This window comes from Wolffia australiana, chromosome 5 (assembly GCF_029677425.1).
Source record: "Wolffia australiana isolate 7733 chromosome 5, ASM2967742v1".
Classification (NCBI taxonomy): domain Eukaryota; kingdom Viridiplantae; phylum Streptophyta; class Magnoliopsida; order Alismatales; family Araceae; genus Wolffia; species Wolffia australiana.
The window spans coordinates 17,466,099-17,489,855 of NC_135839.1; the positions used below are offsets into that span (position 1 = coordinate 17,466,099).

The 23,757-nt window shown below is 40.7% G+C and overlaps 1 pseudogene; it reads right to left on the reverse strand.

Moving 5' to 3' along the window:
- Positions 1-856: 856 nt before the first annotated feature.
- On the reverse strand, positions 857-22,409 carry LOC144703421 (photosystem I P700 chlorophyll a apoprotein A1 pseudogene; annotated as a pseudogene).
- Positions 22,410-23,757: the final 1,348 nt, after the last annotated feature.

Consider the following 23,757-nt stretch of genomic DNA (forward strand, 5'->3'; position numbering starts at 1 on the left):
CCGGGTCATCGGGGGCCTAGATGCATTCTCAGGTCACACTTACCATAGCCTAGCGGTCGTTGGTGTATGTTGGTGTTGGATTTATACTTCTCATTGATTTCATAAGCGCATTATCACCTACACAACCTCCACATTATTCATCTCCACTGCATGACATGATTACTCCCCCTCCTTGTGGTGTTACACGAGCCATTTAATCCCGGCATCCGCCACGTTACATCAGGTGAGGACATAGCTATCAGCCAGGCAAGCTGGTGGTTGCTGTTGGCAATCGAGCGAGGACGGGCGATTGCGACGGTGCCAGACTAGGGCTTCAGAGTTTTCAAAATGTTGGCGACACTCTAGTAAATATGCAAAGCTAAAAATAATTAGGAAAAACCTAAGTTAAAGGGAAAAATCCATCAAACTTTACATTTTTCATCACTTTTTCTTTTGTCTCTTCCGATGGGTGCCCCTCCTTTATAGGGGGTCAATAAGGGTCTTTCCCCTTAGAAATAAAGGGGAGAAGGCCCAAATAAGGGACCTAGGGGCCCCTAATAGGAACGAGATCAACAAACATGCCCACCCACGGGCTCGCACATGCACAAACATATAGGACTGTTGGGGGCCCAAACATGTGCAAACAAACACACACGGAACGTACATGGCCACATATAAAGGTCTACAAAATAAGAAAGATAAGAAAAAATAACGTCAGACCTTCGGGGCCCGTTCATCAGGCCAAGTGCTTTGAAGGCTGGATTGCGCACATCATCTCTCACTCGATGAACTGGTTGAGACCGGATCTTCGAACCTAGATGGCGCGCCATCAAAATCCAGCTGTTGGATCTAATCAGTCACCCAAACTCACAAAATATCAGTACTTGAACCAATTGAAGGTTAAAAATGGAGTTCTTCTCGCAACCACACTAGGATAAAACTGAGCTAAAATATCAAGATAAATTCATGAGGAAATGGTATCTCCTTAGTATCCACTCCAGCATTAATAAATTCTTTAATCAAAAAACATACATGAAGTTTTGCGTCCCTGCCAAGAGTGCAAACCAAGGCCTAGTAATTCCACTAAGTGATTGTTCAACATAGATTCTACTTCTTTAAATCAAGTCCGTTCTGGGAAGCATTAATGCTGAAAAGACCAATGCACCAATTGGACTAATATATTATTTTAAATCATGTGTTGTTCTAGGTGCACACCAGCACTTAAAAAAACCCACAAGTTATTTGTATTCCTTAGAAATTCCCCCGCACATGACCATTTAATGTCTTCACCCACTCTTGACCAAACCATCTGGGCATTAGGTGCAATTTAGGTAGGATCATTAGTCAGGCTTCATTATTAAAAAAATCAACTCCATGGTTGTACAGGCCACTCAGACAAAGAAAGATAATGGAGAATTGAACTAAATGAGAAATAAATATTTCTTTAGAAATGTCCTCCAAATAATTGGTATTGACTATCAAAATTGTGAGCATCATCATGTAGGTTCCAGATCAAAGTTGTAGTTTAAGGGCCCTTGACTATGTTTATTGAGAAATGGCCAAGCTTGGTCCATTTCTCAAAAGAGGTTGTTACAAGATTCCTATCCACCAAAATGTTCACTTCTGGTTCAAATTTTTCAGAACCTCTCTTCCTCCCAATAGAAAACCAAGGTGCCTGTAATAGGCCTTGGAGTATAAAAACTGATTTTGCAGCAATCAAGATCCCACTTGTATAAAAAATCAAAGCCCCGCCAACTTTTTCATCTTTAAGATAAAAAAGCAATTTTTCCAAAATTTGAGCCTAAAGTGCTCCTGTCCTATCCAAGCAGAGGCAGATCTCACCTTTTTAAAAGAAAAGGGAGACTCAAGGGAAGCGTACAGAATAGAATGCAAGGCATGAGTAGAAGTGAGGAGGGCTGCATTTGTAAATGATACACTTCCATTATTGCTGTTGGATGGCATATTGGTGCTTCAAAAAATAAGATATCATTTTCTGACCACACAACTTCAGGATCAAAGCCTCTATTCAAGACAACTTATTTAATTGTGAGTTTACAAGGGCCTTATGAACTAATGTAAACATATAATTGGAACCTCTATTCAAATGGAAGGTAAAAAACAATGAACCATGGAAAAGGAGAAAGAATAGATCACATGTCCATCTTTGATCCAAAAACAATATTCTGGAAGGATATGACACAGATTGACAGGCATAAAAGCCTATTTCATATATCTACACTCCATGAGGAAATGATGATGCAAACAAAAAAGGGGGAAGGGTGTGTAGATTAAGTATCTTATGTCTTCAGATAAAAGAATGCACACATTGTTTTTCAGAGTTTCAATAATATATTGAAGGTTCCTAGGATGGAACTTTTGGAGTGTGTGAAATTAAGAGCTAAAGTGACAATGAGACTTTATTTAGAATGAGAAGTTAAAGTCAATGAAAATGTACAAGTCAAAGAAAAAAGTAAATGATAATTGGTGATGTGATCTTGTCATTACTTCTGGGAGAGAGGAAGCTTCTGGACGACCCTTTATGAGCCAAATTACAAGACATCACTCCGCAATGATACCACTGGCCACAAAGAAGTATAGAACCCTTATGCATTTCAAACCTGTCTTTGACATGAAAAGATGATGTCCTAACTCCCCAAGTTTCTACCAAAATCATCACGTAACAAATCAATAAAATGTATAATAGATCATGTGATAAAACAGAACCTGTGCAAAATCCAATTAATATTTTATTTCAACTTAAGCTAATTGTATGTGTACCTTAATCATGACTATGGAACAAACTAGATGTTGATTTGATAGAAGTGGCTAAATCAGAACAGTGGCATGGCAACATGGACGCTTCACCCAATCCTCTAGATTATTATAGGATATTCTAGAAGTAAGCTACCTTCCGGTTAGCTTGTCCAATATTATCCCAATTCCTTACACAATCTTAGTAAACTAGCTTGGTAAGTTCTTAGAATTAACTCCCTAACCTCTCTCTTGATCATACGACTGGCTCTGATTCTCTTCTCTCTTTTCTAGATACTCTATCCACTCCAATATTTATTATTTGCTCCATCATCATCCTCGATCGAAGCTCTATCATTTCTTTCATCCATGATAATCTTAATATCATGTTATTTATGTTGGAATCAATTGCTCAAGAAGTCTCTAGAATGGTTATTTTAGACTTTTCCCTATTTATTTAGTGCTTGTCTCACGTAACGACTCTGCAGTTTACATTGTCTTATTAAAAGGTACGGGGGATGGTTACAAAACCTTAAGACATGGTCATTTATGTTTTGCTCCTTTATCATTTTGTGTAAACACCTCTCCACACCTCTCTCAGTTTACTCTCAAAGAGAGTCACTTTGCCTGGAGCCTTCAGTTGGTATCAGAGCCTGGTTTCATCCTGGTGTCATCACAACTTGGTGATGACAACTTGGTAGCGTGGACGCCAACGCATCGACACCGGACGCGCCGCCACCATCAATCGAAGTCAACGTCTCCGCTACGGACACACCGCCATAGTCAACCGAAGTCAACACCTCCACCATGAACATGCCACAACCGTCATCGGACAAATTCAACATACCGGCGTTACGCACGTCTCCACGCATGCACGCTCCTTCACGCATTATGACGCGTCGCCAACGGCAGATCAACAACTGCCCCTTGGCGTGACACGAAGCATGTCTCGCGTCTTTAATTTCTCGTCTTTTATTTCTCGTCTTTTATTTCTCGTCTTTAATTTCTCGTCGTTAAGTTGTATTTTCTCTTTCCTCCAAGGCCTATATATATATATATATGCCATTGTTTCAAGAAACAGTTAGGGAGTCATTATTCAAGAATTGAGTTTTTATTTAACTCTTCTTGGAGGACTGCCCAGCATCCCCTATCCTTCCTCTCACCCTACCACCGCCGCCGCCGCCTTGCATCGCCGGTCTTCCATCTCCTTGTCCTTCTTCTCCTCTCTTCCCATCCTCTCCATTCCTCTCTTTCTCTCCATCCCTCTTCTTTCTCTCCCCATCTCTCCTCTCGCCCCCAAGACCGCCCAAGGCAGCCTCCCCAAGCCGCCTAGGGCAGCCCGCCCTAGGCCACCCAAGGCCGCCGCCCAGGCCGCCCAGGGCCACCGCCCAAGGCCGCCCAAAGGCAGCCACCCCAGGCCGTCCAGGGCAGCCCACCCTAGGCCGCCCAAGACGATACCCCAGGCCGCCCAGGGCAGCCCAGCCGAAGCCGCTCAAGGCGCCATCCTAGGCCGCCCAAGGCCGTCGCCTAGGTCGCCCAAAGCCGCTGCCCAAGGGCGCCCACGACAGCCATCCCAGACCGCCCAGGACTGGTGTCCGCGCCCGCTAGCTCCGTTCGTGCCTGTCCGTCTGTCTCTCTCTCCGCCAGGGCCGTACAACGCCCGGAACGCCCATACTTCTCGTCCAGTGGGCTATTTAATGCCCAGATTCGTCCAGTCTCACCACAATCACAATTCTCTGCAGCCTCTTCATGCACTACGGTGCCAAGGTATGCCTGAACTCTTTGTTGTCGAAGTGTTCTCCGTCTAGTATTCCACGAGAAGTCTCCACCGCCGTCAGATTTGATTTGATTTGGATTCTTCTACAATTATCTTCAAGAGTTTCTTTCGTGACGTGAATTCGAGCATCGATTTTGGTGCTTCGGCATCGTCGCGGTGGGTGAAGAGAGTACTCCCCCCCTCGACGAGGATTGGAGCTGCACCACCAGCTCCGAATTCGTCCGTGTGGATCTCTATGGTCTGTTTTATCCTCTCCATTCAAACCCATCTAGCACCCTTCACCCGTCATTGTCGTATCCATCCCCTCGGTCGCCCTTTTCATTAGCTGTCCTACATCACAACGAGATCGAAGGGAGCTGGTGAAGAAGAAAGACCTATCGTGGAGCCCTGTATTGTGGCCTCACATGCTTCAAGCCTTGCATCAAAACAAATGTCGTTAATAGGTTTGCCTACATTGATGAAGACCAACTATGTGGTGTGGGCAAGGAAGATGAATGTAGTTTTGGAAGCCCGTGGGCTTTGGGAAGCTATTCAGCATGAAAAAGTTCATAAGACAAGGGACAGGATGGCCCTTACAATTCTCTATGGACTGCTGCCAGAGCAGCTGGACAATGATGTCTAAGCTAGGGAGATGTGGGAGGATCTATGGAACACTCGTACTGGAGTTGATCGGTGGGAGAAGGGAAGGATTTAGGGCTTCTGGCTTAAGTATGAGCTCCTCTTAATGGTACGGAATGTCCGTTTGATATCCCTCTGATATCAAGTATCGGACATTCGATATCCAATATCCATAAAAAATCGGGACAATGTTTGATATCGGAGATCGGATATTGGATGGATTTTGTCTGGCAGGTGTAATAGGATATCAGGCATGGATATCTAATGGGTAAGGATGAGGGGAATATCGGATACCAGATATTGGATATTGATATCCAGATATCAGAACCGGTATCCAGATATTAATATCCGGTATGAAGAGAAAAAATGTATTGATCATCATTTTAGATGATTTATGTTAACAATGCCAGGTGTTTTTAATATATACCCTACCGGGTGTAATATATAGAGCTCAAAATTTCTGTTTTCTTCCATATGGGACAATAGGATTCAGAGTTTTTTGAATCTTATAGTCCCATATGGAAGAAAACAGAATTTTTGAGCTCTATATATTACACCAGGTAAGATATATATTAAATGAGTTAATAATATATTAAATAAATAATTACTATATTATTACCTCATTTAATGCATAATATATTTAATAAATATATAAATAAACTCTATTAGTACGCCTTATAATATATACAACTTAATATTTTTGTTTTCTTTGATATGGGATAATTGGATTCAGAGTTTAATGTTAAACCCTGAATCATGTTATCCCTTATGGAAGAAAACAAAGTGCTTGAGCTGTACATGCTAAACGAGCTATTGTATAACTTAAAAAGTTCTCGGCTTGCCTGTTGGGCGACGTATTTACTCTCCAAACCGTTCCACCCTGACATCTACGATAATTAAATTATATTTTTACAACCCTTCTATGTTGGATATCGAAATTTGATATCCAACTCCGATATCTGATATCGTCATCCTCCTGAGAGACGGAGGTGGATGATGACATCGAGACGGATCACAATATCAGATATCGGTATTTTAACAACCGATATCCGATATCATTATCCGATATCCAGATGTGGGTAAAGATAGATAACAGAAATTTGATTTTCGGTATCTAGTACAGCATCCATCCTGATACTGTAATCTGATGCCGGTATCGGGATGGGTCATCCCTACTTAATGGAGAAGAGGAGTATGTTGTTGACTTTGGAGCAAAACTCACCAATCTTGCTACTCAGCCTTGGAAAATGGGGGAGTAAGTACCTGAGGAGGACATCATGACAAAGTTATTTTGTGCAGCTCCAGCCAAGTTTCATGCCATTACTAACTCTATAGAGCAGCTTGGTGATTTGGGGCAGTGTCATTGGAGGAAGCAATTGGATCACTTTTAGCCCACGAGAAGAAGTTGAAAAGCCGACAAGTATGGAAAGAGGAGAGGTGGCAATGATGGAGGACGCTGCCGGAATGATGTTATTCAAAGCTGGGATGATCGTGGTCAGAAAGTTGGCAGTCAAAACTGACATGGAGAAAGTTGGAATGAAGACGGTCGATGTCAAGATGGAGGAGAGTGGCCAATTGACCGGTCAACTATCAAGTGTCACAATAGTGGCAAATATGGCCTCTATACTAGGGAGTATCGAGGAGTAAAGATGGAAGAGAAGAAAACACATCTGGCAGAGGCAATGGAAACGGAGGAGTTAGCATTGCTAATGGTTGTCGTTCAAACACCCACTAGCATATTACTAAAAGGAGACCAATGTCCTAAGCCCATGACCGGTATGTGGTACCTTAATATGAAGGCAAGTAGGCATATGACAGGAGATAGAACTCTATATCATGGTTTAAAGGAAGAAGCTTCTAGAACTGTTTGTTTTGGTAATGACTCTATAATCAGCATACATGGCCGAGGATTGATCTTTATCAAGTGTAGTAGTGTGTTAATGTTCTATATATTCAAAAATTATGTTTCGATATTTTAAGCATTGGACACAAGGATAAGCAAAGATGTTGAGTCACTTTTGAGTTAGGGATGTTATCTATTCATGACCGAAGTGGGAAATTGTTGATGAAGGTCACAAAGACTGCAGGACGATTGTATTTGCTGAGTTTGAATGTGATGCAAAAATGCCTAGTAGCTGATGGTGCAGTGACTAAGACTTGGCTTTGGCATAAGAGGCATGGCCATCTTAATTGTCAATCATTGAGATAATCAGCACACAAGGATATTTTTATTGGTCTCTGAAAGTTGGATGTGCCGGAGCAAGCATGTTGTACTTGTATTGCAGGAACGCAACCTAGATCACATTTCCCAACAACTTCCTCGTATAGAGCTAAGCAGCCATTGGATATCATGCAAGGAGATTTGTGCATGCCAATATTTCTCACTTGGGGGGAATGCTTATTTCTTGTTGCTTGTGGATAGTTACAACCGGCTAATGTGGGTGGCAATGATTAAAACAAAGTCAGATGCATTTTATGCATTCAAAAGATTCAAAAGTGTTATAGTTAATGAAAGGGCCTTGAAGATGAAGTTCTAGAGGATAAATAGATTAAGAGAATTTATATCAAATGAGTTCGCCAAGTTTTTTGAAGATCATGGGATCAAGCATCAACTCACTTCACCTCACTCACTTCAACAGAATGGGGTGACTGAAAGAAGACATAGAACAATTATGTCTCTGGTTTGAAGCCTGTTGAAGGGGAAGAATCTCTAGAAGGAGCTGTGGAGAGAAGCGATGAACACATCAGTCTACATTTTGAATCAAGCCCCACAAAAGCTCTAGATGGGAAGACTCCATATGAGGCATGGACAGAGCTGAAGCCTAATGTTCAGCACTTGAGAGTTTTTGGATATTTAGCACATGTGCAGAAGGTTGATGGAAGGATCTCAAAGTTGGATGATCGAAGCAAGCCCATGGTCTCAAGTGGGCAATTAAAGTCACGAGAGGCTTTGTCAGGGAAGCTAGAGTTGACTTTGACGAAGTATAAACTCCAATTGCAAGAATGGAGAATTTAATAATCATATTGGCGATGGCAGCACAAAGAGATTGGGAAGTGCATCACATGAATGTCAAGTCAGCATTCCTCAATGTCAAGATACAGCAGCCATAAGGTTGTGTACAAAGAGAACAACAGCACTATGTGCTTGATAAGTCCAAATTTAGGGGTTTATGTCGTTGTTTTGATTCAAACGTAACCAAGAATTTTTATGAAAATTTTTCACTTAAATACTCAATAATTATTATAGGGAAAGTTAGGGGTCAATCCAAAGAGAGGTATAAATCTAGTTTCAGAATTTTTCTCAAGCTTGGAAAGAAGAAAGTGAGTTTAAAAGTGAGAAATATAATTTCTGAGATTTGTATGGATTTTTAGTCAATTTATATAAATTCTTATGATGCAAATAAAAACACTGAAAATATTTTAGATTAATTTTCATAATTTTAATTAACATTAGAAATAGGAAATAAATATTTTTGAATTTTAATGAATTTAATTAACACCAAAAAACACTAGAAATATTAAAAATGAGAGTTAAATAGTTTTTTAGAAGTTAATGTTAATAAATATTGATTATTTAATTTTAGGGATTTTTTCTGATTTTTTAGAATTTTTAAATATATAAAATAAAGAAAATCTATTTTTCGGCTATCGTCAATGACGGCAGCGGTGGAGCAGTGGCAGAGCGGCAGCGGCGGACCAGATGAGCCGGCGGTCCTTGTGTGGCCCGTATTGGTTTGGACTTAGTGGGTCACCCCACTAAGGTTCAGACCTATTGGGCTAAGTCCAGACTTAGCCAAATAGGCTAAGCCTTATTGGGCTTGACCCAATATGGTTAGGACTTAGTCAATTTGACTAAGTCCACTCTCCACTTTTTTTGCCCTAAATGATGAAATTCAAACATGATTCATAATTTTTGAAATTTAAAAGGAAGAATGAAGGATAATCTAGAGGGAAAATGGAATGGGTTTTACAGAGAGAAAGAAAAATGTTTACACAAAGAAAACGAAGAGAGAGTGTAGAAGAAGTTTGAGATAGAATTTGAAGGAGTAATGGAAAATACGTTTTATGAAATTTTGAGAGGATGAACTAGGGATAAGCACGAAGATATAAAGAGAGAATGAAACGATTCTAGAGAGACAAAGTGGGGAAAATCAAATGTTTAGAGTGAGAAAATGATGGATTTTAAGGGTAAATGGAGGGAAGATGATGTGAAAATGGAAACCTGGGTTCCTAAAGCCTCAATGCAATTCTTTTGAGCCCTCAATTCTTCCTTTCAAGTCTAGAGCCTTATATTTTTCTAGGATCAGGCATTTTTCAATGCAAACAAGAGACAAGATTGAATCAAAACTTCAACAAACTTACATTAAGCAGGTTGAACAACCTAGATTCTCAAAATATCCATTGTCCTGCTGCCCAGCCACTTTCTAGAGCACGTTCAAAATGATGGAAAATGAGGGATAAAAAGAGCATTTATAAATTTTAAGAATTACTAAAATACCCCTTTGGGCATTTTCTATTCTCTTTTCTTGCCATTTTGCCTCTTTTTCTCCATTAGTTGACAGTTGTGCCTTTCAATTTACAGCTTGTTTCTTTTTTAAGGTGTTTGAAGTCCCAATACGTAGGTCAGGTCATGGCCCAAGCCCCTCTGATTTCTCTTTTAAATGCCCACAACACCATTTCATCATTTCAGCCCATTTTGATAATCACTAAGCTCCCAAAAATTCTTCAATTTCCTTAGAATTTTATCTTCTAATTCATGTAAATTTCTTCACATTTGGAACTAGAAAATACTCATTAGTAATCAAACTGATCGACTTCATATAAGTCACTGAAGTTAGTGAAAAATAATCATAATGAGCAAAAGTTGGAATGTCTAGTTAATGCATAAATATTTGGTTAATTCAAATAATAACATGATAAATTGTAAATTAATAATACTAAAAACATATAAATGTATGAAAATATATGTTCATTTATCCTGTTATCAGTGCTTAATCTATGAAAGGCCATCTATGGGTAAAACCAGGGCCCAAGAGCATGGTATCTAAAGCTCCATGGTAGTTAACTTCATTGGGTTTCCAAAAAGGATCAGAAGAACATGCGATGTATATAAGAAGCACTGAGGATAAGAGGCGTGTTGTGGGAGTTTATGTTGGTGATATTACTGTGAATAGAATAAATCCCAATCATATAAGTTTCTTGAAGAGCCAAATGAAGGAGTTTTTTAACTTTCTGATTTGGGTTTGCTCAGATCTTGTCTAGGTATTGAGGTAATTCAAATGAAGACTGATAAACTCAATTTTTGATGTGATTTTTTACTGGTTATTTAGCAGAAATGTAGTGTGAGGATTGAGCTTATTCAACAATACTTATAACCTCACAGCCTTAGGGCAAGTAAGGGTCGATCCTCAGAGAGCAGATAAAACAACAGATATTTTCTTTGCAATGCAGTTCACTTATCAAATTGTATGTCGATACTGGAATTGGAGAAGTTATCTTCACGATTGCCCAACTAATTTCCTTAGAGAGGGAGTCTGAAAGAATCTCTAACAAAATCAGGCAACTCCTCTCCAAGACTAATGACAGTAAGCCTGTAGACAAGGGAATATTTCCTTGTCTACAAGTGTACGCCTGCGGCTTTGGAAATATGCCAAACACCAGGTGTGCGCTCGTGCAGGCTGACCTGCCCACGGCCTCAACTGCGTGTAGGAGTGCCCGCGGGGGCGCCTGCACGCAGCTGGTGCCTGCGCAGCTCAGCTACGTGCGGCAGTGCTGCGCGCGGGCGAGCCTGCTCGCGGCTTTTGCTGCACGCGGGCATGGCCTGCGCGCGGGATCCCTGTGCACGGCGCTGCTTGCGCGCGGGTTCTCACGCGCAGGCGGCTGTGTGCTGGTCGATCATGCGCGCAGATCCCTTGGCAGCAGGCGGCTATGTTCTTCCTGCCTGAGCAAGACCTCACCGATTGTTATGTAGAGAATCGATTAAGCATGATGAGTTAAGATTCGGATGAAATCAAACACAGAAAAGGTAAAAGAAAATGAACTCTGAACAACAAGAAAATCTTCGAATTAAACAAAACAACTCTGGTTGGAAACTGCTGAAGAACCTTGCAAAGTGCTTCAACCCCAACTGAGATTGTCCAAAAGGGAGAAGAAAACAAAGCTGAACCAGCTCAATCACTCCGACTTCATGTCGCGTCCTGTCCGGCGAGTCGACGATCTTCTTGAGCGGGTACTATTCAGCTTGCTTCTCCTCCTAGCTCCAATGGCTCATCAGCTACTGGAGGGTCTGCAGAACACCTTCTTCTCCAAGCCCTAGCTTCCTTAGAGAAAATTCTGGACAGCCTAAAATCAACTCTCAAGAGAGTATTTATAGGTTTCTCTTAAGTCATGCCCAGGGGCATTTTCGTAATTTCTGCTTCTTTGAATTTTTGCCCGCTCCTCTCGATCCTCGTCTCTTTCCTTGATCTTCTTAACCTGTCTCTGAATGTTTACTAACCATAAAATGTTAAATATATTCCACTTGATTCAAAGGATCAAGTGGGGTTAGTGATTTCATAAAATGATGCATATGCATGATATTAGCATGAATTAACATTATAATTTTGATGAATGAAAACTAAAAATTTTAATTATTTGATGACATATTTGAGAGTCATCAAACACCCCCCAACTTATATCATTACTAGTCCCTTAGTAATGAAATGCAGGTGAGAATAAAAGATGATCTCAAGTTGACTTTCGACTTCCGATAGCTTTGATTCATGCTCTTTTCAAGGAGTATTTTCAGCAATTGAACTTGACCAGCATAGGAGAAATTTAGGATCTATCTAAGCCTTCTACCTCAACTAAGTGCACTTGATCTACGGAGTACATATAGTAAGTACATAGTATATGGAGTAAGGTCGAGTTAACACCCCAAGCGCACTACTGAACAAGGCGTGGAGAGCGGTGCTAATGGTAGCTCAATACTATGGCTATAGTAGCATCGGCTCAAACACATGGGAGACAGCTTTTCCACCTTTATTTTCTTTGGCATTTGCTGTTTGTTGGTCATTTTTGATGACAATCAACTTTAGTAACTATGATGCAAGCTTTTGCTTGTTTTTTTTGCGCAATGCAGCTTTCACTTTATAATTTGGTGGCGCTTATCCACTACCCATGTGCCGTCCTTAGTAGACCGGCAGCTTATTCCCCCGATGAAGTTTTGTATCCTTCTTGGTTCAGGGAGCTTCACTCACATCATAATAATATTGCCAATGAGCTAGCACTAACCCTACTCTCCACTAAAGCTAAAAATTTCGTGCATATAAGTGCTAACTCAACCCGAAGTCGGTGGTGGGGAGAGAAATATAATGGTAAGAGATGTGGATGTAATAGTACGTATCATAGTGCACCTAGCTAGGCTTACTTCACCTAGGATTTCCTAGCTGGCCATTCTTGCACCTCTACCCTTTTGAAAAGAATCGAATTATCATGCATATCATTGGACAAGCATCTCCTAGGATCATCAAATATCCATGGTTTGTGAATGCAAAACAAAAAATTTTAATGGATGATGCATGCAACTGTACTCCCCTCTCCCCCAATAAAAAGGCATGTTCCTACATGACAAATCATAATTACGAGAAAGGAGAAAGAGAGATCAAACCATGGAAGGCAAGGCGGCGATCTTCTTGAGCGGGTACTCTTCAGCTTGCTTCTCCTCCCAGCTCTAATGGCTCATCAGCTATTGGAGGGTCTGCAGAACACCTTCTTCTCCAAGCTCTAGCTTCCTTAGAGAAAATTCTGGACAACCTAAAATCAACTCTCAAGAGAGTATTTATAGGTTTCTCTTAAGTCATGCCCAGGGGCATTTTCGTAATTTCTGCTTCTTTGAATTTTTGCCCGCTCCTCTCGATCCTCGTCTCTTTCCTTGATCTTCTTAACCTGTCTCTGAATGTTTACTAACCATAAAATGTTAAATATATTCCACTTGATTCAAAGGATCAAGTGGGGTTAGTGATTTCATAAAATGATGCATATGCATGATATTAGCATGAATTAACATTATAATTTTGATGAATGAAAACTAAAAATTTTAATTATTTGATGACATATTTGAGAGTCATCAAAGACTGATATCAGTTTCAGTCAGAAAATGCATGCACTATCAATCTTCAAGGAAGCTGGTCTTCTTGACTTAAACCCAGTGCACACACCATTGGAAGCACATGGAAGTTTTTGAGGTGAAAAATCATTAAGATTTATTAATCCAATGGCATACATAAGCTTGATTGGAAAGCTAAGGTATTTGACTCATACCAGACCTAATATCTCTTATTCTATGGGTTATTTAAGCAGTTTAATGGAAGCTCCAACATCCCTGCATATGTCTAAAATCAAGAGAATTCTACGATATTTACGAGAGAACATGCAATTAAACTAAAGTTGAATTGCATGGATACAGTGACAGCGACCACGCCGGAGATGAGAAATACTGTAAGAGCACGTCGAGAATGGTGTTATTTTTAGGCCCTATGATCATCATTTGGGGAAAAATAAATCAACAGGTAGTGATTTTATAGCTTTTGAAGCTGAGTATGTTGCAGTTACTGTGCAACTTGTCAAGCAGTTTGGTTGAGTCGTCTGATTGGCAAGATGAAGGGGGAGTTGGCCAAGAAAGTGAAATTCTTGGTGAACAATAGGTCTGCAATTGCTCTGGACAAAAATCCAGTCTTTCACAAAAGGTCAAAGCATATCGAGACCAGGTATCACTTTAGTAGAAACTTTTTGAGATGGGAGACATTTGTCTTGAATATGTCAGGTTGGAGGATCAATTGGCTGATATCTTCACCAAAGCGCTGGGAAGGCCAAAATCAAAATCAAGGGGAAGAATGTTAGAATTGATTTATTGAGAAGTCTCTAGAATGGGTATTTTAGACTTTTCCCTTTTTACTTAGTGATTGTCTCACATAACGACTCTGCATTTTATTTCATCTTATTAATTATGTTTTGCTCCTTCTTCATTTTGTGTAAACCTCTCCACACCTCTCTCAGTTCCCTCTCAAGGAAACTCCCTTTGGCTGGAGCCATCAGTTTATAGTAATAATTTCATGTATTTTATGTACTTGTTTTCATCGAAATAATATAAATGCATATTATTAATCAATAAAATGATGTGTTTCACTCTTAGAATAAATTCCTATTTTTCATGATTTTATGGTGCATTGACTTAGTTTTATGACATTAATTTCATGAATAGAATAATTTAAAAGTCAGATTCATTAAAATAACAAAGGGATTAATTTTAATTTTCTAATATTATTGATTTTTTTTCATATTTTCAAGTATTTCTAAAGAATTTGATGAGATTAAATTCATAAAGAAAACCATTTTGTATGTCAGAAAATATCATTTTTAAATTTATAAATATTTAAATAAATTTTTCACTTTTCTTCTCCTAAAAGTATGTGTCATACTGCCAGTCCTCCGCACAAATTGGATGAGAAATAAACATGGAGGAGAAAAAAAATCAGATGTCTTAGATTGCCCCAAATCGAAACGATGATATCTAATATACCAGAAAAATTCTTGGGCTGAAATTTTCAATGTAGTTCCATATTTCCCTTCTCTATATTTCTACCATCTTGTCTCAATAAATAGAAACACGTATCCTTGGAAAAAAGAACATTTTGGAATTATGATTAGTAGAGTGATTCATTCATTTAAAATCTCATTTGTTTCTGCTATTGTACTCCAGGAACAAAGGATTGAAGGAATGTCGCTCAAATCATGACATGTGAAGAATAAGAACCATTCAGCCTGTTGGGCACGTGATGACAATGTTAAGGTAATCTTCCTCTTTTCTTAGTCATGTCTTCATCCTTTTTTTTAGGTTACCATCACCGATATCTTAGGTATCCTCAATCATGTATCCCACCTCTAACTTCATCACTCTTCAGTGCATATCCACCTCTGTCTCTTTCACACTAATGAGGTTATCATCGTCATCAATCACACCCTCTCTGTTGTTTGTTGGCGCATACCCGCCTTCAATTTTGTCCTCAACAGCAACAGTATCTCTTTCGTTTTTCCACTCCACTCACATTCCTCACCATCAACTATCACCCTAAACTCACAGACTTTGCAAATTCATATTTTGCTATAACAAAGTTGTATTAATTTTTTTAGAATTATCCTATAAACCTTGAATTAATTAGGGGACATTGGATTAATAATTTCTGCATTTTCTAGAATTATTTTGAATATATTTAATTACTAAAATAAATATGAAAAATCCAAAAATAGTAATTAAAGATAAAACTCAATTTTCAATACTTGCTCCCAATGCATTTGACCCTTTCTTGTTCCGTGCTCATAAGGAAAAATATAAATAGTGTTGCATAAATGAGAGTCCTCAAACATCATTTCTAATCCCACTTTCTGGTTAATCAATCATTTGCATCATAGATTCATTAAATCTTTGGTTAACCACTTGTACATTGCACTTGAGGTCAAGAATATTCAAAGTCTTTGTATTGAGATTCCTGATCAAATGGAGGTCAGGGTCCATGGCTGATGTTGCAATTTCCTTTCTTATTACTTGTGTGGTCCATTGGTTTAGGCCTTAATAAATATGCATTGCATTCACTTATTCATCTTGACTCTAATCCATTTTATTTTATTCATATTTTGTGTTGTTATAAAGATGTTGATGACTTGAATTTTGTTGAAAACCATATTGACAATCTCCCTTGTGCTCTAAAAAGAACAAACAATTTTCATATGTATGATCATCATTAAAACATAAGGATCAGTATATAGAACAAAATGTTTGAATTTACTAGACTGACCTTTTCAATGTATTGACCATGATTTTATTCAAATTTCATGACTTTTTATTTCGTATTTTGTTCAAATACAAAGACATTATCAGAGAATTTCAATATAAAGGATACAATGTTTTCATAATAACAATTCTTTTATAAGTATTGAAATTTATTTGTATAAATATAAATAATTACTTTCATGGTATAGTGTTGAATCATCTTTATTTACTTTGTAACATCATCTCAAAAAAAATTGCATTCTTTCTGCTCCTAAATTTGTCTCAAAACTTGTGATTAAAATAAGAACTATTCTGATAAATAAGGTTCAGACTTATCACTCCTAAAATTGTGCCTTATGTATCTTCGTCTCTCCACTCCCTCTAGTAAAATCATGCCTTTCTAAATCATTCATCAATTTATCATTAATTGACTACCTTAGGCCCAGTTAAACGATAAGTCCTTGCTGACATTTTAATTGGAAAGCAGTTGTAAAGCTGGCTACTTGATGAACCCTAAATTAGGCATGAAATTATGCATATCTTAAGGTCATTTTGGGATCATTTTATGTGTATTAGCTTCATCCTTATTAGAATTTTCATCTCATGGATTAAATGGAGTATTTGATAAAATAATACATTTTAATGTAATTTTTACATATTTTACAAGTCCAAGTAATTCTAAGTAAAAACGTGTCTAAAAACCTTTTTAATTTTATTGAGCCTAATGGTACCTCTAATATTTAAATCTATGATTTTTCCAGGAGGAATTCAAACTTCAAGAAAGAAATAAAAAGAGAGAAAGATAGAAGAAGAAATATATATATATATATATATATATATATATATATATATATATATATATATATATATATATATATATATAAGTGGTTTTAAGTCGGCAGCAAGGGGTGAGCTAGGGTGCAGCAACGCTCAAGCCAGCCACACATGATCAAATGCAGGGTTCTCAAGCCTACCCTTAGCCGGCAAGAGGTGGTGCTCGATAGAAGCCCCAGCAATCCGACAAGGACCCCTACAAGAAGCCCGTCAAGGAGCCCACGGAGGTCTAATGCAGAGGTAGTCTATACACATGCGCAAGGAGAATATGGCAATTTATTTCAAATAACTTATCCATATCAAATTTATATAGCTGTCATTTCTCTAAAACTTTCCAATATGGGATCATATCCCATTATTTCTTTCAGCTCCACATCAGACTGTGCTGCCAAGCGACAAGATCAATTGCAGCCTATGTGGCGTGATCTTAAGAAAATAAAAAAGAAGTAATGAGGGGGGCTCAAGACAACCCAGCCCAAAGCCCGCTGCATAACGGGCTGGTTCATTAGTAGCATTTTTATCCAAATCATCCAATCTCCCAAAGGAAGATCAGACAGTCTAATGGAAATATATGTGGCTGGCAAGCCAATCACACATTCCATATATCGTTTCATGTTCATTAATAGAACATATTCACTATAGTGCATGTGTGATACTTATAAGGAAGTCAATGAATACATGATCAAACTTAGTGAATTATAACGAGATCGTACAACGTAGGTCACTAGTTCTTAAGCATGTGTTCTAAATATTAATGTTCGAAGGATATGCGAGAAGAACATCAAAGTGTCAGGATAGAATAGCACTATCTAGCCTCATTCATATGATGAGTATGGCCGATCCCGTAGCTAGTAGTGTGGAGTAGGGATTTCCCATCCCGATACTGTTATCGGATGACAATATCTGGACAGATATCGATATTGGATATCAGTTGCTACAGTAATGATATCTGATATCAATATCCGTCTCGATGTCATCATCTGCCTCCGTCTCAAGGGGAGGATGATGATATCGATTAGATATCGGTTATCAATGTTGGATATTGAATTTTGATATCCAATATCTATATCATACTTACCTAATTTTAATTTTCAATTTGTTGGCGCCTTGGCATACGGCGGACGGTGTTGCATCAGCAAACGCCGGGCAATGACACAGCAGTCTTCTTATCCTCTTTTTCTTCTTCTCCTCTTCCTCCATCTCTTCGTCCTCTACTTCTTCCTGTTCTTCCCCATATTCCCCTTCTTCCCCCTCTTCGTCTTCTTACATTCTTCCCTTTCTTCCCCTTCTTCTCCTAGAATTCTCTACTTCTTCTTCCGCTAATTCTCATCTTCTTCTTCTTCCGCTAATTCTCATCTTCTTCTTCTTTCGTTAATTCTCATCTTCTTCTTCTTCCACTAATTCTCATCTTCTTCTTCTTTCGTTAATTCTCATCTTCTTCTTCTTCCACTAATTCTCATCTTCTCCCTCTTATTCTTTGTTGTAATTCACGTGGGTTCATTTCTTTCTCGGTAGAATGTTGAAATTTCCATCCTTATTGCGTGTTTTTAAGAATTTCATTTCAAATAAAAATATCTGTAACGATAATTTATTTATATTCCTCAAGGGATTTAGCTTTTGTATTATAGTCTTGTAAGTTTAATTTTTTATGTAATTTGATCATTTGACCCATTATATATTTACTTTTGTGTTGATTACTTATTTATTGTTTTTCAATGCATTTGAAATCAGTAAATTTCTAAAACTCATCCTCTTCTCTTCCCTTCTTCCTATTTCTTCTTATCTTCTCTTTTTAATTTTTCTTCCTCTATTCTCTTCATGCTTTTGCTTCTGCTATTTTTTCCTCTCTTCCTTTTTCTTCTTCTCTTCTCCTATTTCTTTTCTTCTGCTCCTCTGTTCTTTTCCCCTGCTCTCCACTCCTTATTCTTCTCTCTTCTTCTCTTTTCTTTTTCATTTTCCATCTTTTCTTCTCTTATTAGTTTTTCCTCTGCTATTTTTTTGCTCTCTTTCTTTTCTTCTTCTCCTATTTTCTTTTTCCCTGCTCTCCACTCCTCATTCTTCTTTCTTCTACTATTCTCGTCATGTCTCTTCTTCTCTTTTCTTCTATTTCTTTTTCTTATTCTCTTCTAGTCTTTTTCACTCTTCTCCACTAGCCATTCTTTTATTCTCTTCTCTTCCCTTCTTCCTCTTTCTTCGTCTCATCTCTTCTTAATTTCTCTTCCTCTCTTCGATTATCACTTCTTTCTCTGCTATTTTTTTTGCTCTCTTTGTTTTCTTATCGTCCTCTTCTTTTTACCTGCTCCCCACTCCTCATTCTCCTATCGTCTTTCTTCTCGTCTTCCTGTCTCTTCTTCTCTTCTCTTCTTTCTTCTTCTCCTCCTCTTCTACACTTTTACCCTCTTATCTAATCCTCATTCTTTTATCCTCTTCTCTTCCCTCCTTCCTCTTTTTTCTTCTTCTCTTCTCCTCTTTTACCCTCCTCTCAACTCCTTCTCTCTTCCTCTTCCCTTATCATATTCTTTTTCTTCCCTTCTTCTCCTTTTTCCTATTCTCATCTCCTCTTGTTCCTCTAATATTTATTGTGTTATTGATTAATATTTTTTCATTTTTCTTCTCTGTGTTTAGTTGTTTTACTATTCTTGCTTACTGTTGTGTCTATATTTCTTTGTCTGTGTATGAAGTTGCAATATTATTGACGTCGGACATTGTCGAGGACGTCGTATGGTCGGCACCGAGTATGATGGCTCGGTACCGATAAAGGGTAGTGGTATCGAACGTCGATGGTGTAGTCGTTCGACAGGTGAAACCCTCACGGGTCGATGTAACTACGATGCAATGAAAGAATGTCCTATGTGCCGTACAATCAGGCTCCAACTTGAGGGAGACGATAAGCTCTGGGGTCGTCAGGTGTCGGAAACAGTGGCCTCTCAAACCTCGTCGAAGCGAAAAAGGCGCCTACGGTTGAACAGAGTCAATCCGTAGGGCGCGCACATAACAGATAGTCTCGTCCATACCGGTAAGATACTCAAGTAAGTCCTAGTATCTCTCAAAACCTCTCTCACCTACCTAGCCCGATCGCGGTGGAGTCAAGACAAAAATTTACTGCAAGAGATAATTAAACAAGTGAGGACAGATGACGGTGTACCTCGTCGTCGTGGCTCGTGGTGCTGGGTTTGTTGACAGTCAGCGGTAGTCAAAGTAGGTGTGGCGGAGAGGCACCGGAGAGCAGACGGTGGCTCGATGAGCAATGGTCATGCTGGAGTGCTGGTAAAGGAGTAGAGGAGAGAGGACGGTGGGCGACCAACGATGATGTCGCGGCTCGAGCAGCTCTGCCAAACCTGTCAGGTGAACCTACATTGGGAGGCCCGATCATTCAGCAAGTGCAAGCGGCGATGGTCATACACTAGAAAATGGCAGCTCATACGTCCCACAGATCCACGGCCAAGTCCAATCAGGTCCAGATCAAATGTTCGTAACGGTACATTGTCAGCTGACGGTGATGGGACTTCAGCTCCCGGTCCAAAAGTGGCATGACTGCGACAGCTAGTTCCAAGGTAGTACGGCCATAAAGTGATGTAGGACAGCTAGGGAAAAGGGTGACTCAAGGGATGGACGGGACAACGACCACAAAAATCCACGGGTTTTGGAAGGAGGGATAAAATAGACCACAGAGATCCACGTGATCAAGTTTGGAGTTTAAAACCGATGAAATGCTGGTGGTGCAGCCCCGTTCCTCGTCGAGGGCAGGAGTACTGTCTTCAACTACCGCGAAGATGCCGAAGCACCAAAGTAAATATCCGAATTCACGTAACGAAGGAAACTCACAAAAGAGAAAGAATGTGGAAATCCAAACCAAGTCAAATCTGAAGGCGGTGGAGAATTCACGCGGAATACTAGACGAGGAACGCTTCGACACCAAAGAGTTCAGGCATACCTCGGCACCGTAGTGCGTGAAGAGGCTGCGGGGAATTCTGATCGCGGCAAGACTGGGTGAACCCGGGCGTTGAATGGCCCACTGGACGAAAGATTCTGGGCATTCCGGGCGTTGTACAGCCCTGGCAGAGAGCGAGACGGGCAAGCAGACACGAGCAAGACAGGCGCGCACGGCCTGGCCAAGGACGGATGGTCCTAGGTCAATCTCGAGGTGGCCTTGGGCATCCTGGGCGGCCTTGGGGCAGCCTGGGGCGGCCTAGGGCAGCCCTGGTCTGGCGACCTGGGGTGGCCCTGGGCGGCCCTGGGTGGGTGGCCTAGGGGCGGCCCTGGGTGGGCGGCATGGGGTAGCCCTTGGGCGGCCCTAGGCGGGCTACCAGGGGCAGCCTTGGGCGGCCCTGGGCTGGCGACCTGGGGTGGCCTAGGGCGGCCCTGGGTGGATGGCCTAGGGGCGGCCTTGAGCGACCCTGGGTGGGTTGTCTAGGGCGGCCTTGAGAGGGCAGCCTAGAGGCGGCCTAGGGGCGGCCTAGGGGCGGCCTAGGGCTGGCGGCCTGGGGCGATCCTTGGGCAGTCCTGAGCGGCAACCCTGGGCGACCAAGGGCAGGCAACCTTGGTAGTCCTGGGCGATGGAAAGAGAGAAGAGAGACAAGAGAGAAGGAGAGAAAGAGAAGAGAGAGATGGAGAGGAAGGTGGCCGGCGACGCGAGATGGCGGCGGCAGCGGCGGAGGCGGCGGTGGTAGGGTTGGAGAAGGGGTAAGGGAGGCTGGACAGTCCTCCAAGAAGAGTTAGAAACAAACTCAATTCCTGAATAATGACTGCCTAACTGTTCCTTGAAACAATGGCCTATACATTTAGGCCTTGGAGGAAAGAGAAAATACAACTTAACGACGAAAAATTAAATACAAAAGATGTGCTTCATGTCACGTCAAGGGGCAGTTGTTGATCTGCCGTTTGAGACGTGTCAAGATGCGTGAAGGGGCGTGCGTGCGTGGAGTCCTGCGTGATGCAGGTGTGTTGACTTTGTCTGATGATGGTGGCAGCATGTCCGTAGCGGTGGCGTTGACTTCAGTTGACGATGGTGATGCGTCCAATGTCGATGCGTTGGCGTCCTCGCCATCATAAAGCAAGGAGCCTAGGCAGATCACTTAGGGCCTAGGCGGCCCAGGGGCCCTCGTGCAAGCTAATCTAGAACGTACGGCAACAACGAGACTCTCGACGTTGAACCAAGGTCCACAGCGAGCGGATCGGCTTGTCAAGGAGGTCATAGAAATTTGATGGGCATTCCTGACAGAGACTGGCATTGGTGGTAGCACTGACTTCCTTGTTTGTTTTTTCTCTATTTTCTTCTATCTGTTTGAGGCCTCGTGCGGCCTGCCATGAGCAGAGAATCCAATTCTCATCGAGGCCTTCAACCCCACAGAAATTTCTCGTGGATTTTTTACTCTTCAGCGCCGCCTTAGGAAGTCGCGATTTCCCTTGTACCACGTTTGGGGGAGACAAGGTGAGAAAGCGTTCGTTGACCGGGCCGGTGCAGGAAGAAGACGGAAAGAGGAAATTGCGGAGGGATCTCGTGAACGGTGAGGCTTCCCCATTTCCTCTCTTCCACGGCCAATTCACTGGGATTTGGCTCTTCAGCGCCGCATTGAAGGGGTCGCCATTGAACGGGCGGATGTCGGAAGAAGAAGGAGACAAGAATTCACGGCCAATTATCATGGACGGGTGTGACTTCTCCTTGTTCTTTTTCTTCCACGGTGGACAAAACTGCTAGGGAGCTTGAGAAGAAGAGAGGGGGGATAAATTCTTCAGAAATTCTTCAGAAGCTGAGTTGTCGCCAGAAAATTGAAGAAAATATATGAGAATTAGAAGACAACCTTGATCGTTCGATCTTCTGAAAGAATATCGATGCTCAAGATTATATCGTTGGTTTTAAGTAAGGCCCACGATGTCGTGGGCTTGGGCCCAGTCTTTGCAAAGCCCACTAGATGTTTTTACACATGACTTGTATATGTGTCTGCCCACCGGCCCTATGAAGGCTTATCAAGCGTGATATGGCCCGGCCCAATCCTCTAGGGAAAAACTGTGTTTAACAAATCCCATATGGACTTTTTCAAAAATCGCAACCAATATATAAATTATGAAGTCGATGGCCATATGACTTAAAACAAACATCATGGACTTACCTTGGGCATTATTTGTGTTACCTTGGATCTACTTTGGGGGCCGGCCTTGTCTGCATTTGCAGGTGCTGCCTTGCAGATGGGCCCATGGTTGTGGCTGCGTGTGGTGCACGCAGTGCAGCCTTGGATGCTCGCCTTGGGGGCTACTTTGGAGCCTTGTTTTTATTATTATTTATTTACTATTGTTTTACATATGGGATTACAGTGGTTTGGAAAAAAATATCCAAATATCGGATATCGATATCCGAATATCAGAAATAGATATCTGGATAGCGATAACCAATATCCGGTATTCGAGATCCATCTCATCCTTAACCAGCCAATATTCGCCTTTGATATCTGTCTACACCTAAAGGACGGATATTGTCTGACATCTGATATCCGATATTTGATACCAGACACCATCCCATTTTTTCTGGATATCAGACATTGGTTGTCGGATATCAGATATCGAACGAATATCGGTTGGACAATCCCTAGTGTGGAGACACTAAGGATAGATATGCGTTCTCTTTAGTGTAAAAATTTCACCGAATTGAACCACACAAATCCCTGAATTGTATTATACCAAACTATCAATCAGGTTGATTCATGTCACAGTTGTGTAAGTGCTCCTTAGACCTAAAACACCAAAGATGTCTTGTAGACAGACAGTTGTACTTTGACTATGACGTACGAGTCCCTAGTCATGGGATTCTAAATAGTCTTAGTTCTGGTAAATCGAGAAGTTCACGAAGGCAATTGTGGTCAAGATGGGATCGCCCACCCTCGGTATAAGAGTAGACAACTCATGGAAGATGATGTAATGAAGTCCTTAGCCAAGGTAGTGAAATATTGGATAAGAGTTCTCCGATAATTTCCAAACGCATCAGTACCAACTCGGA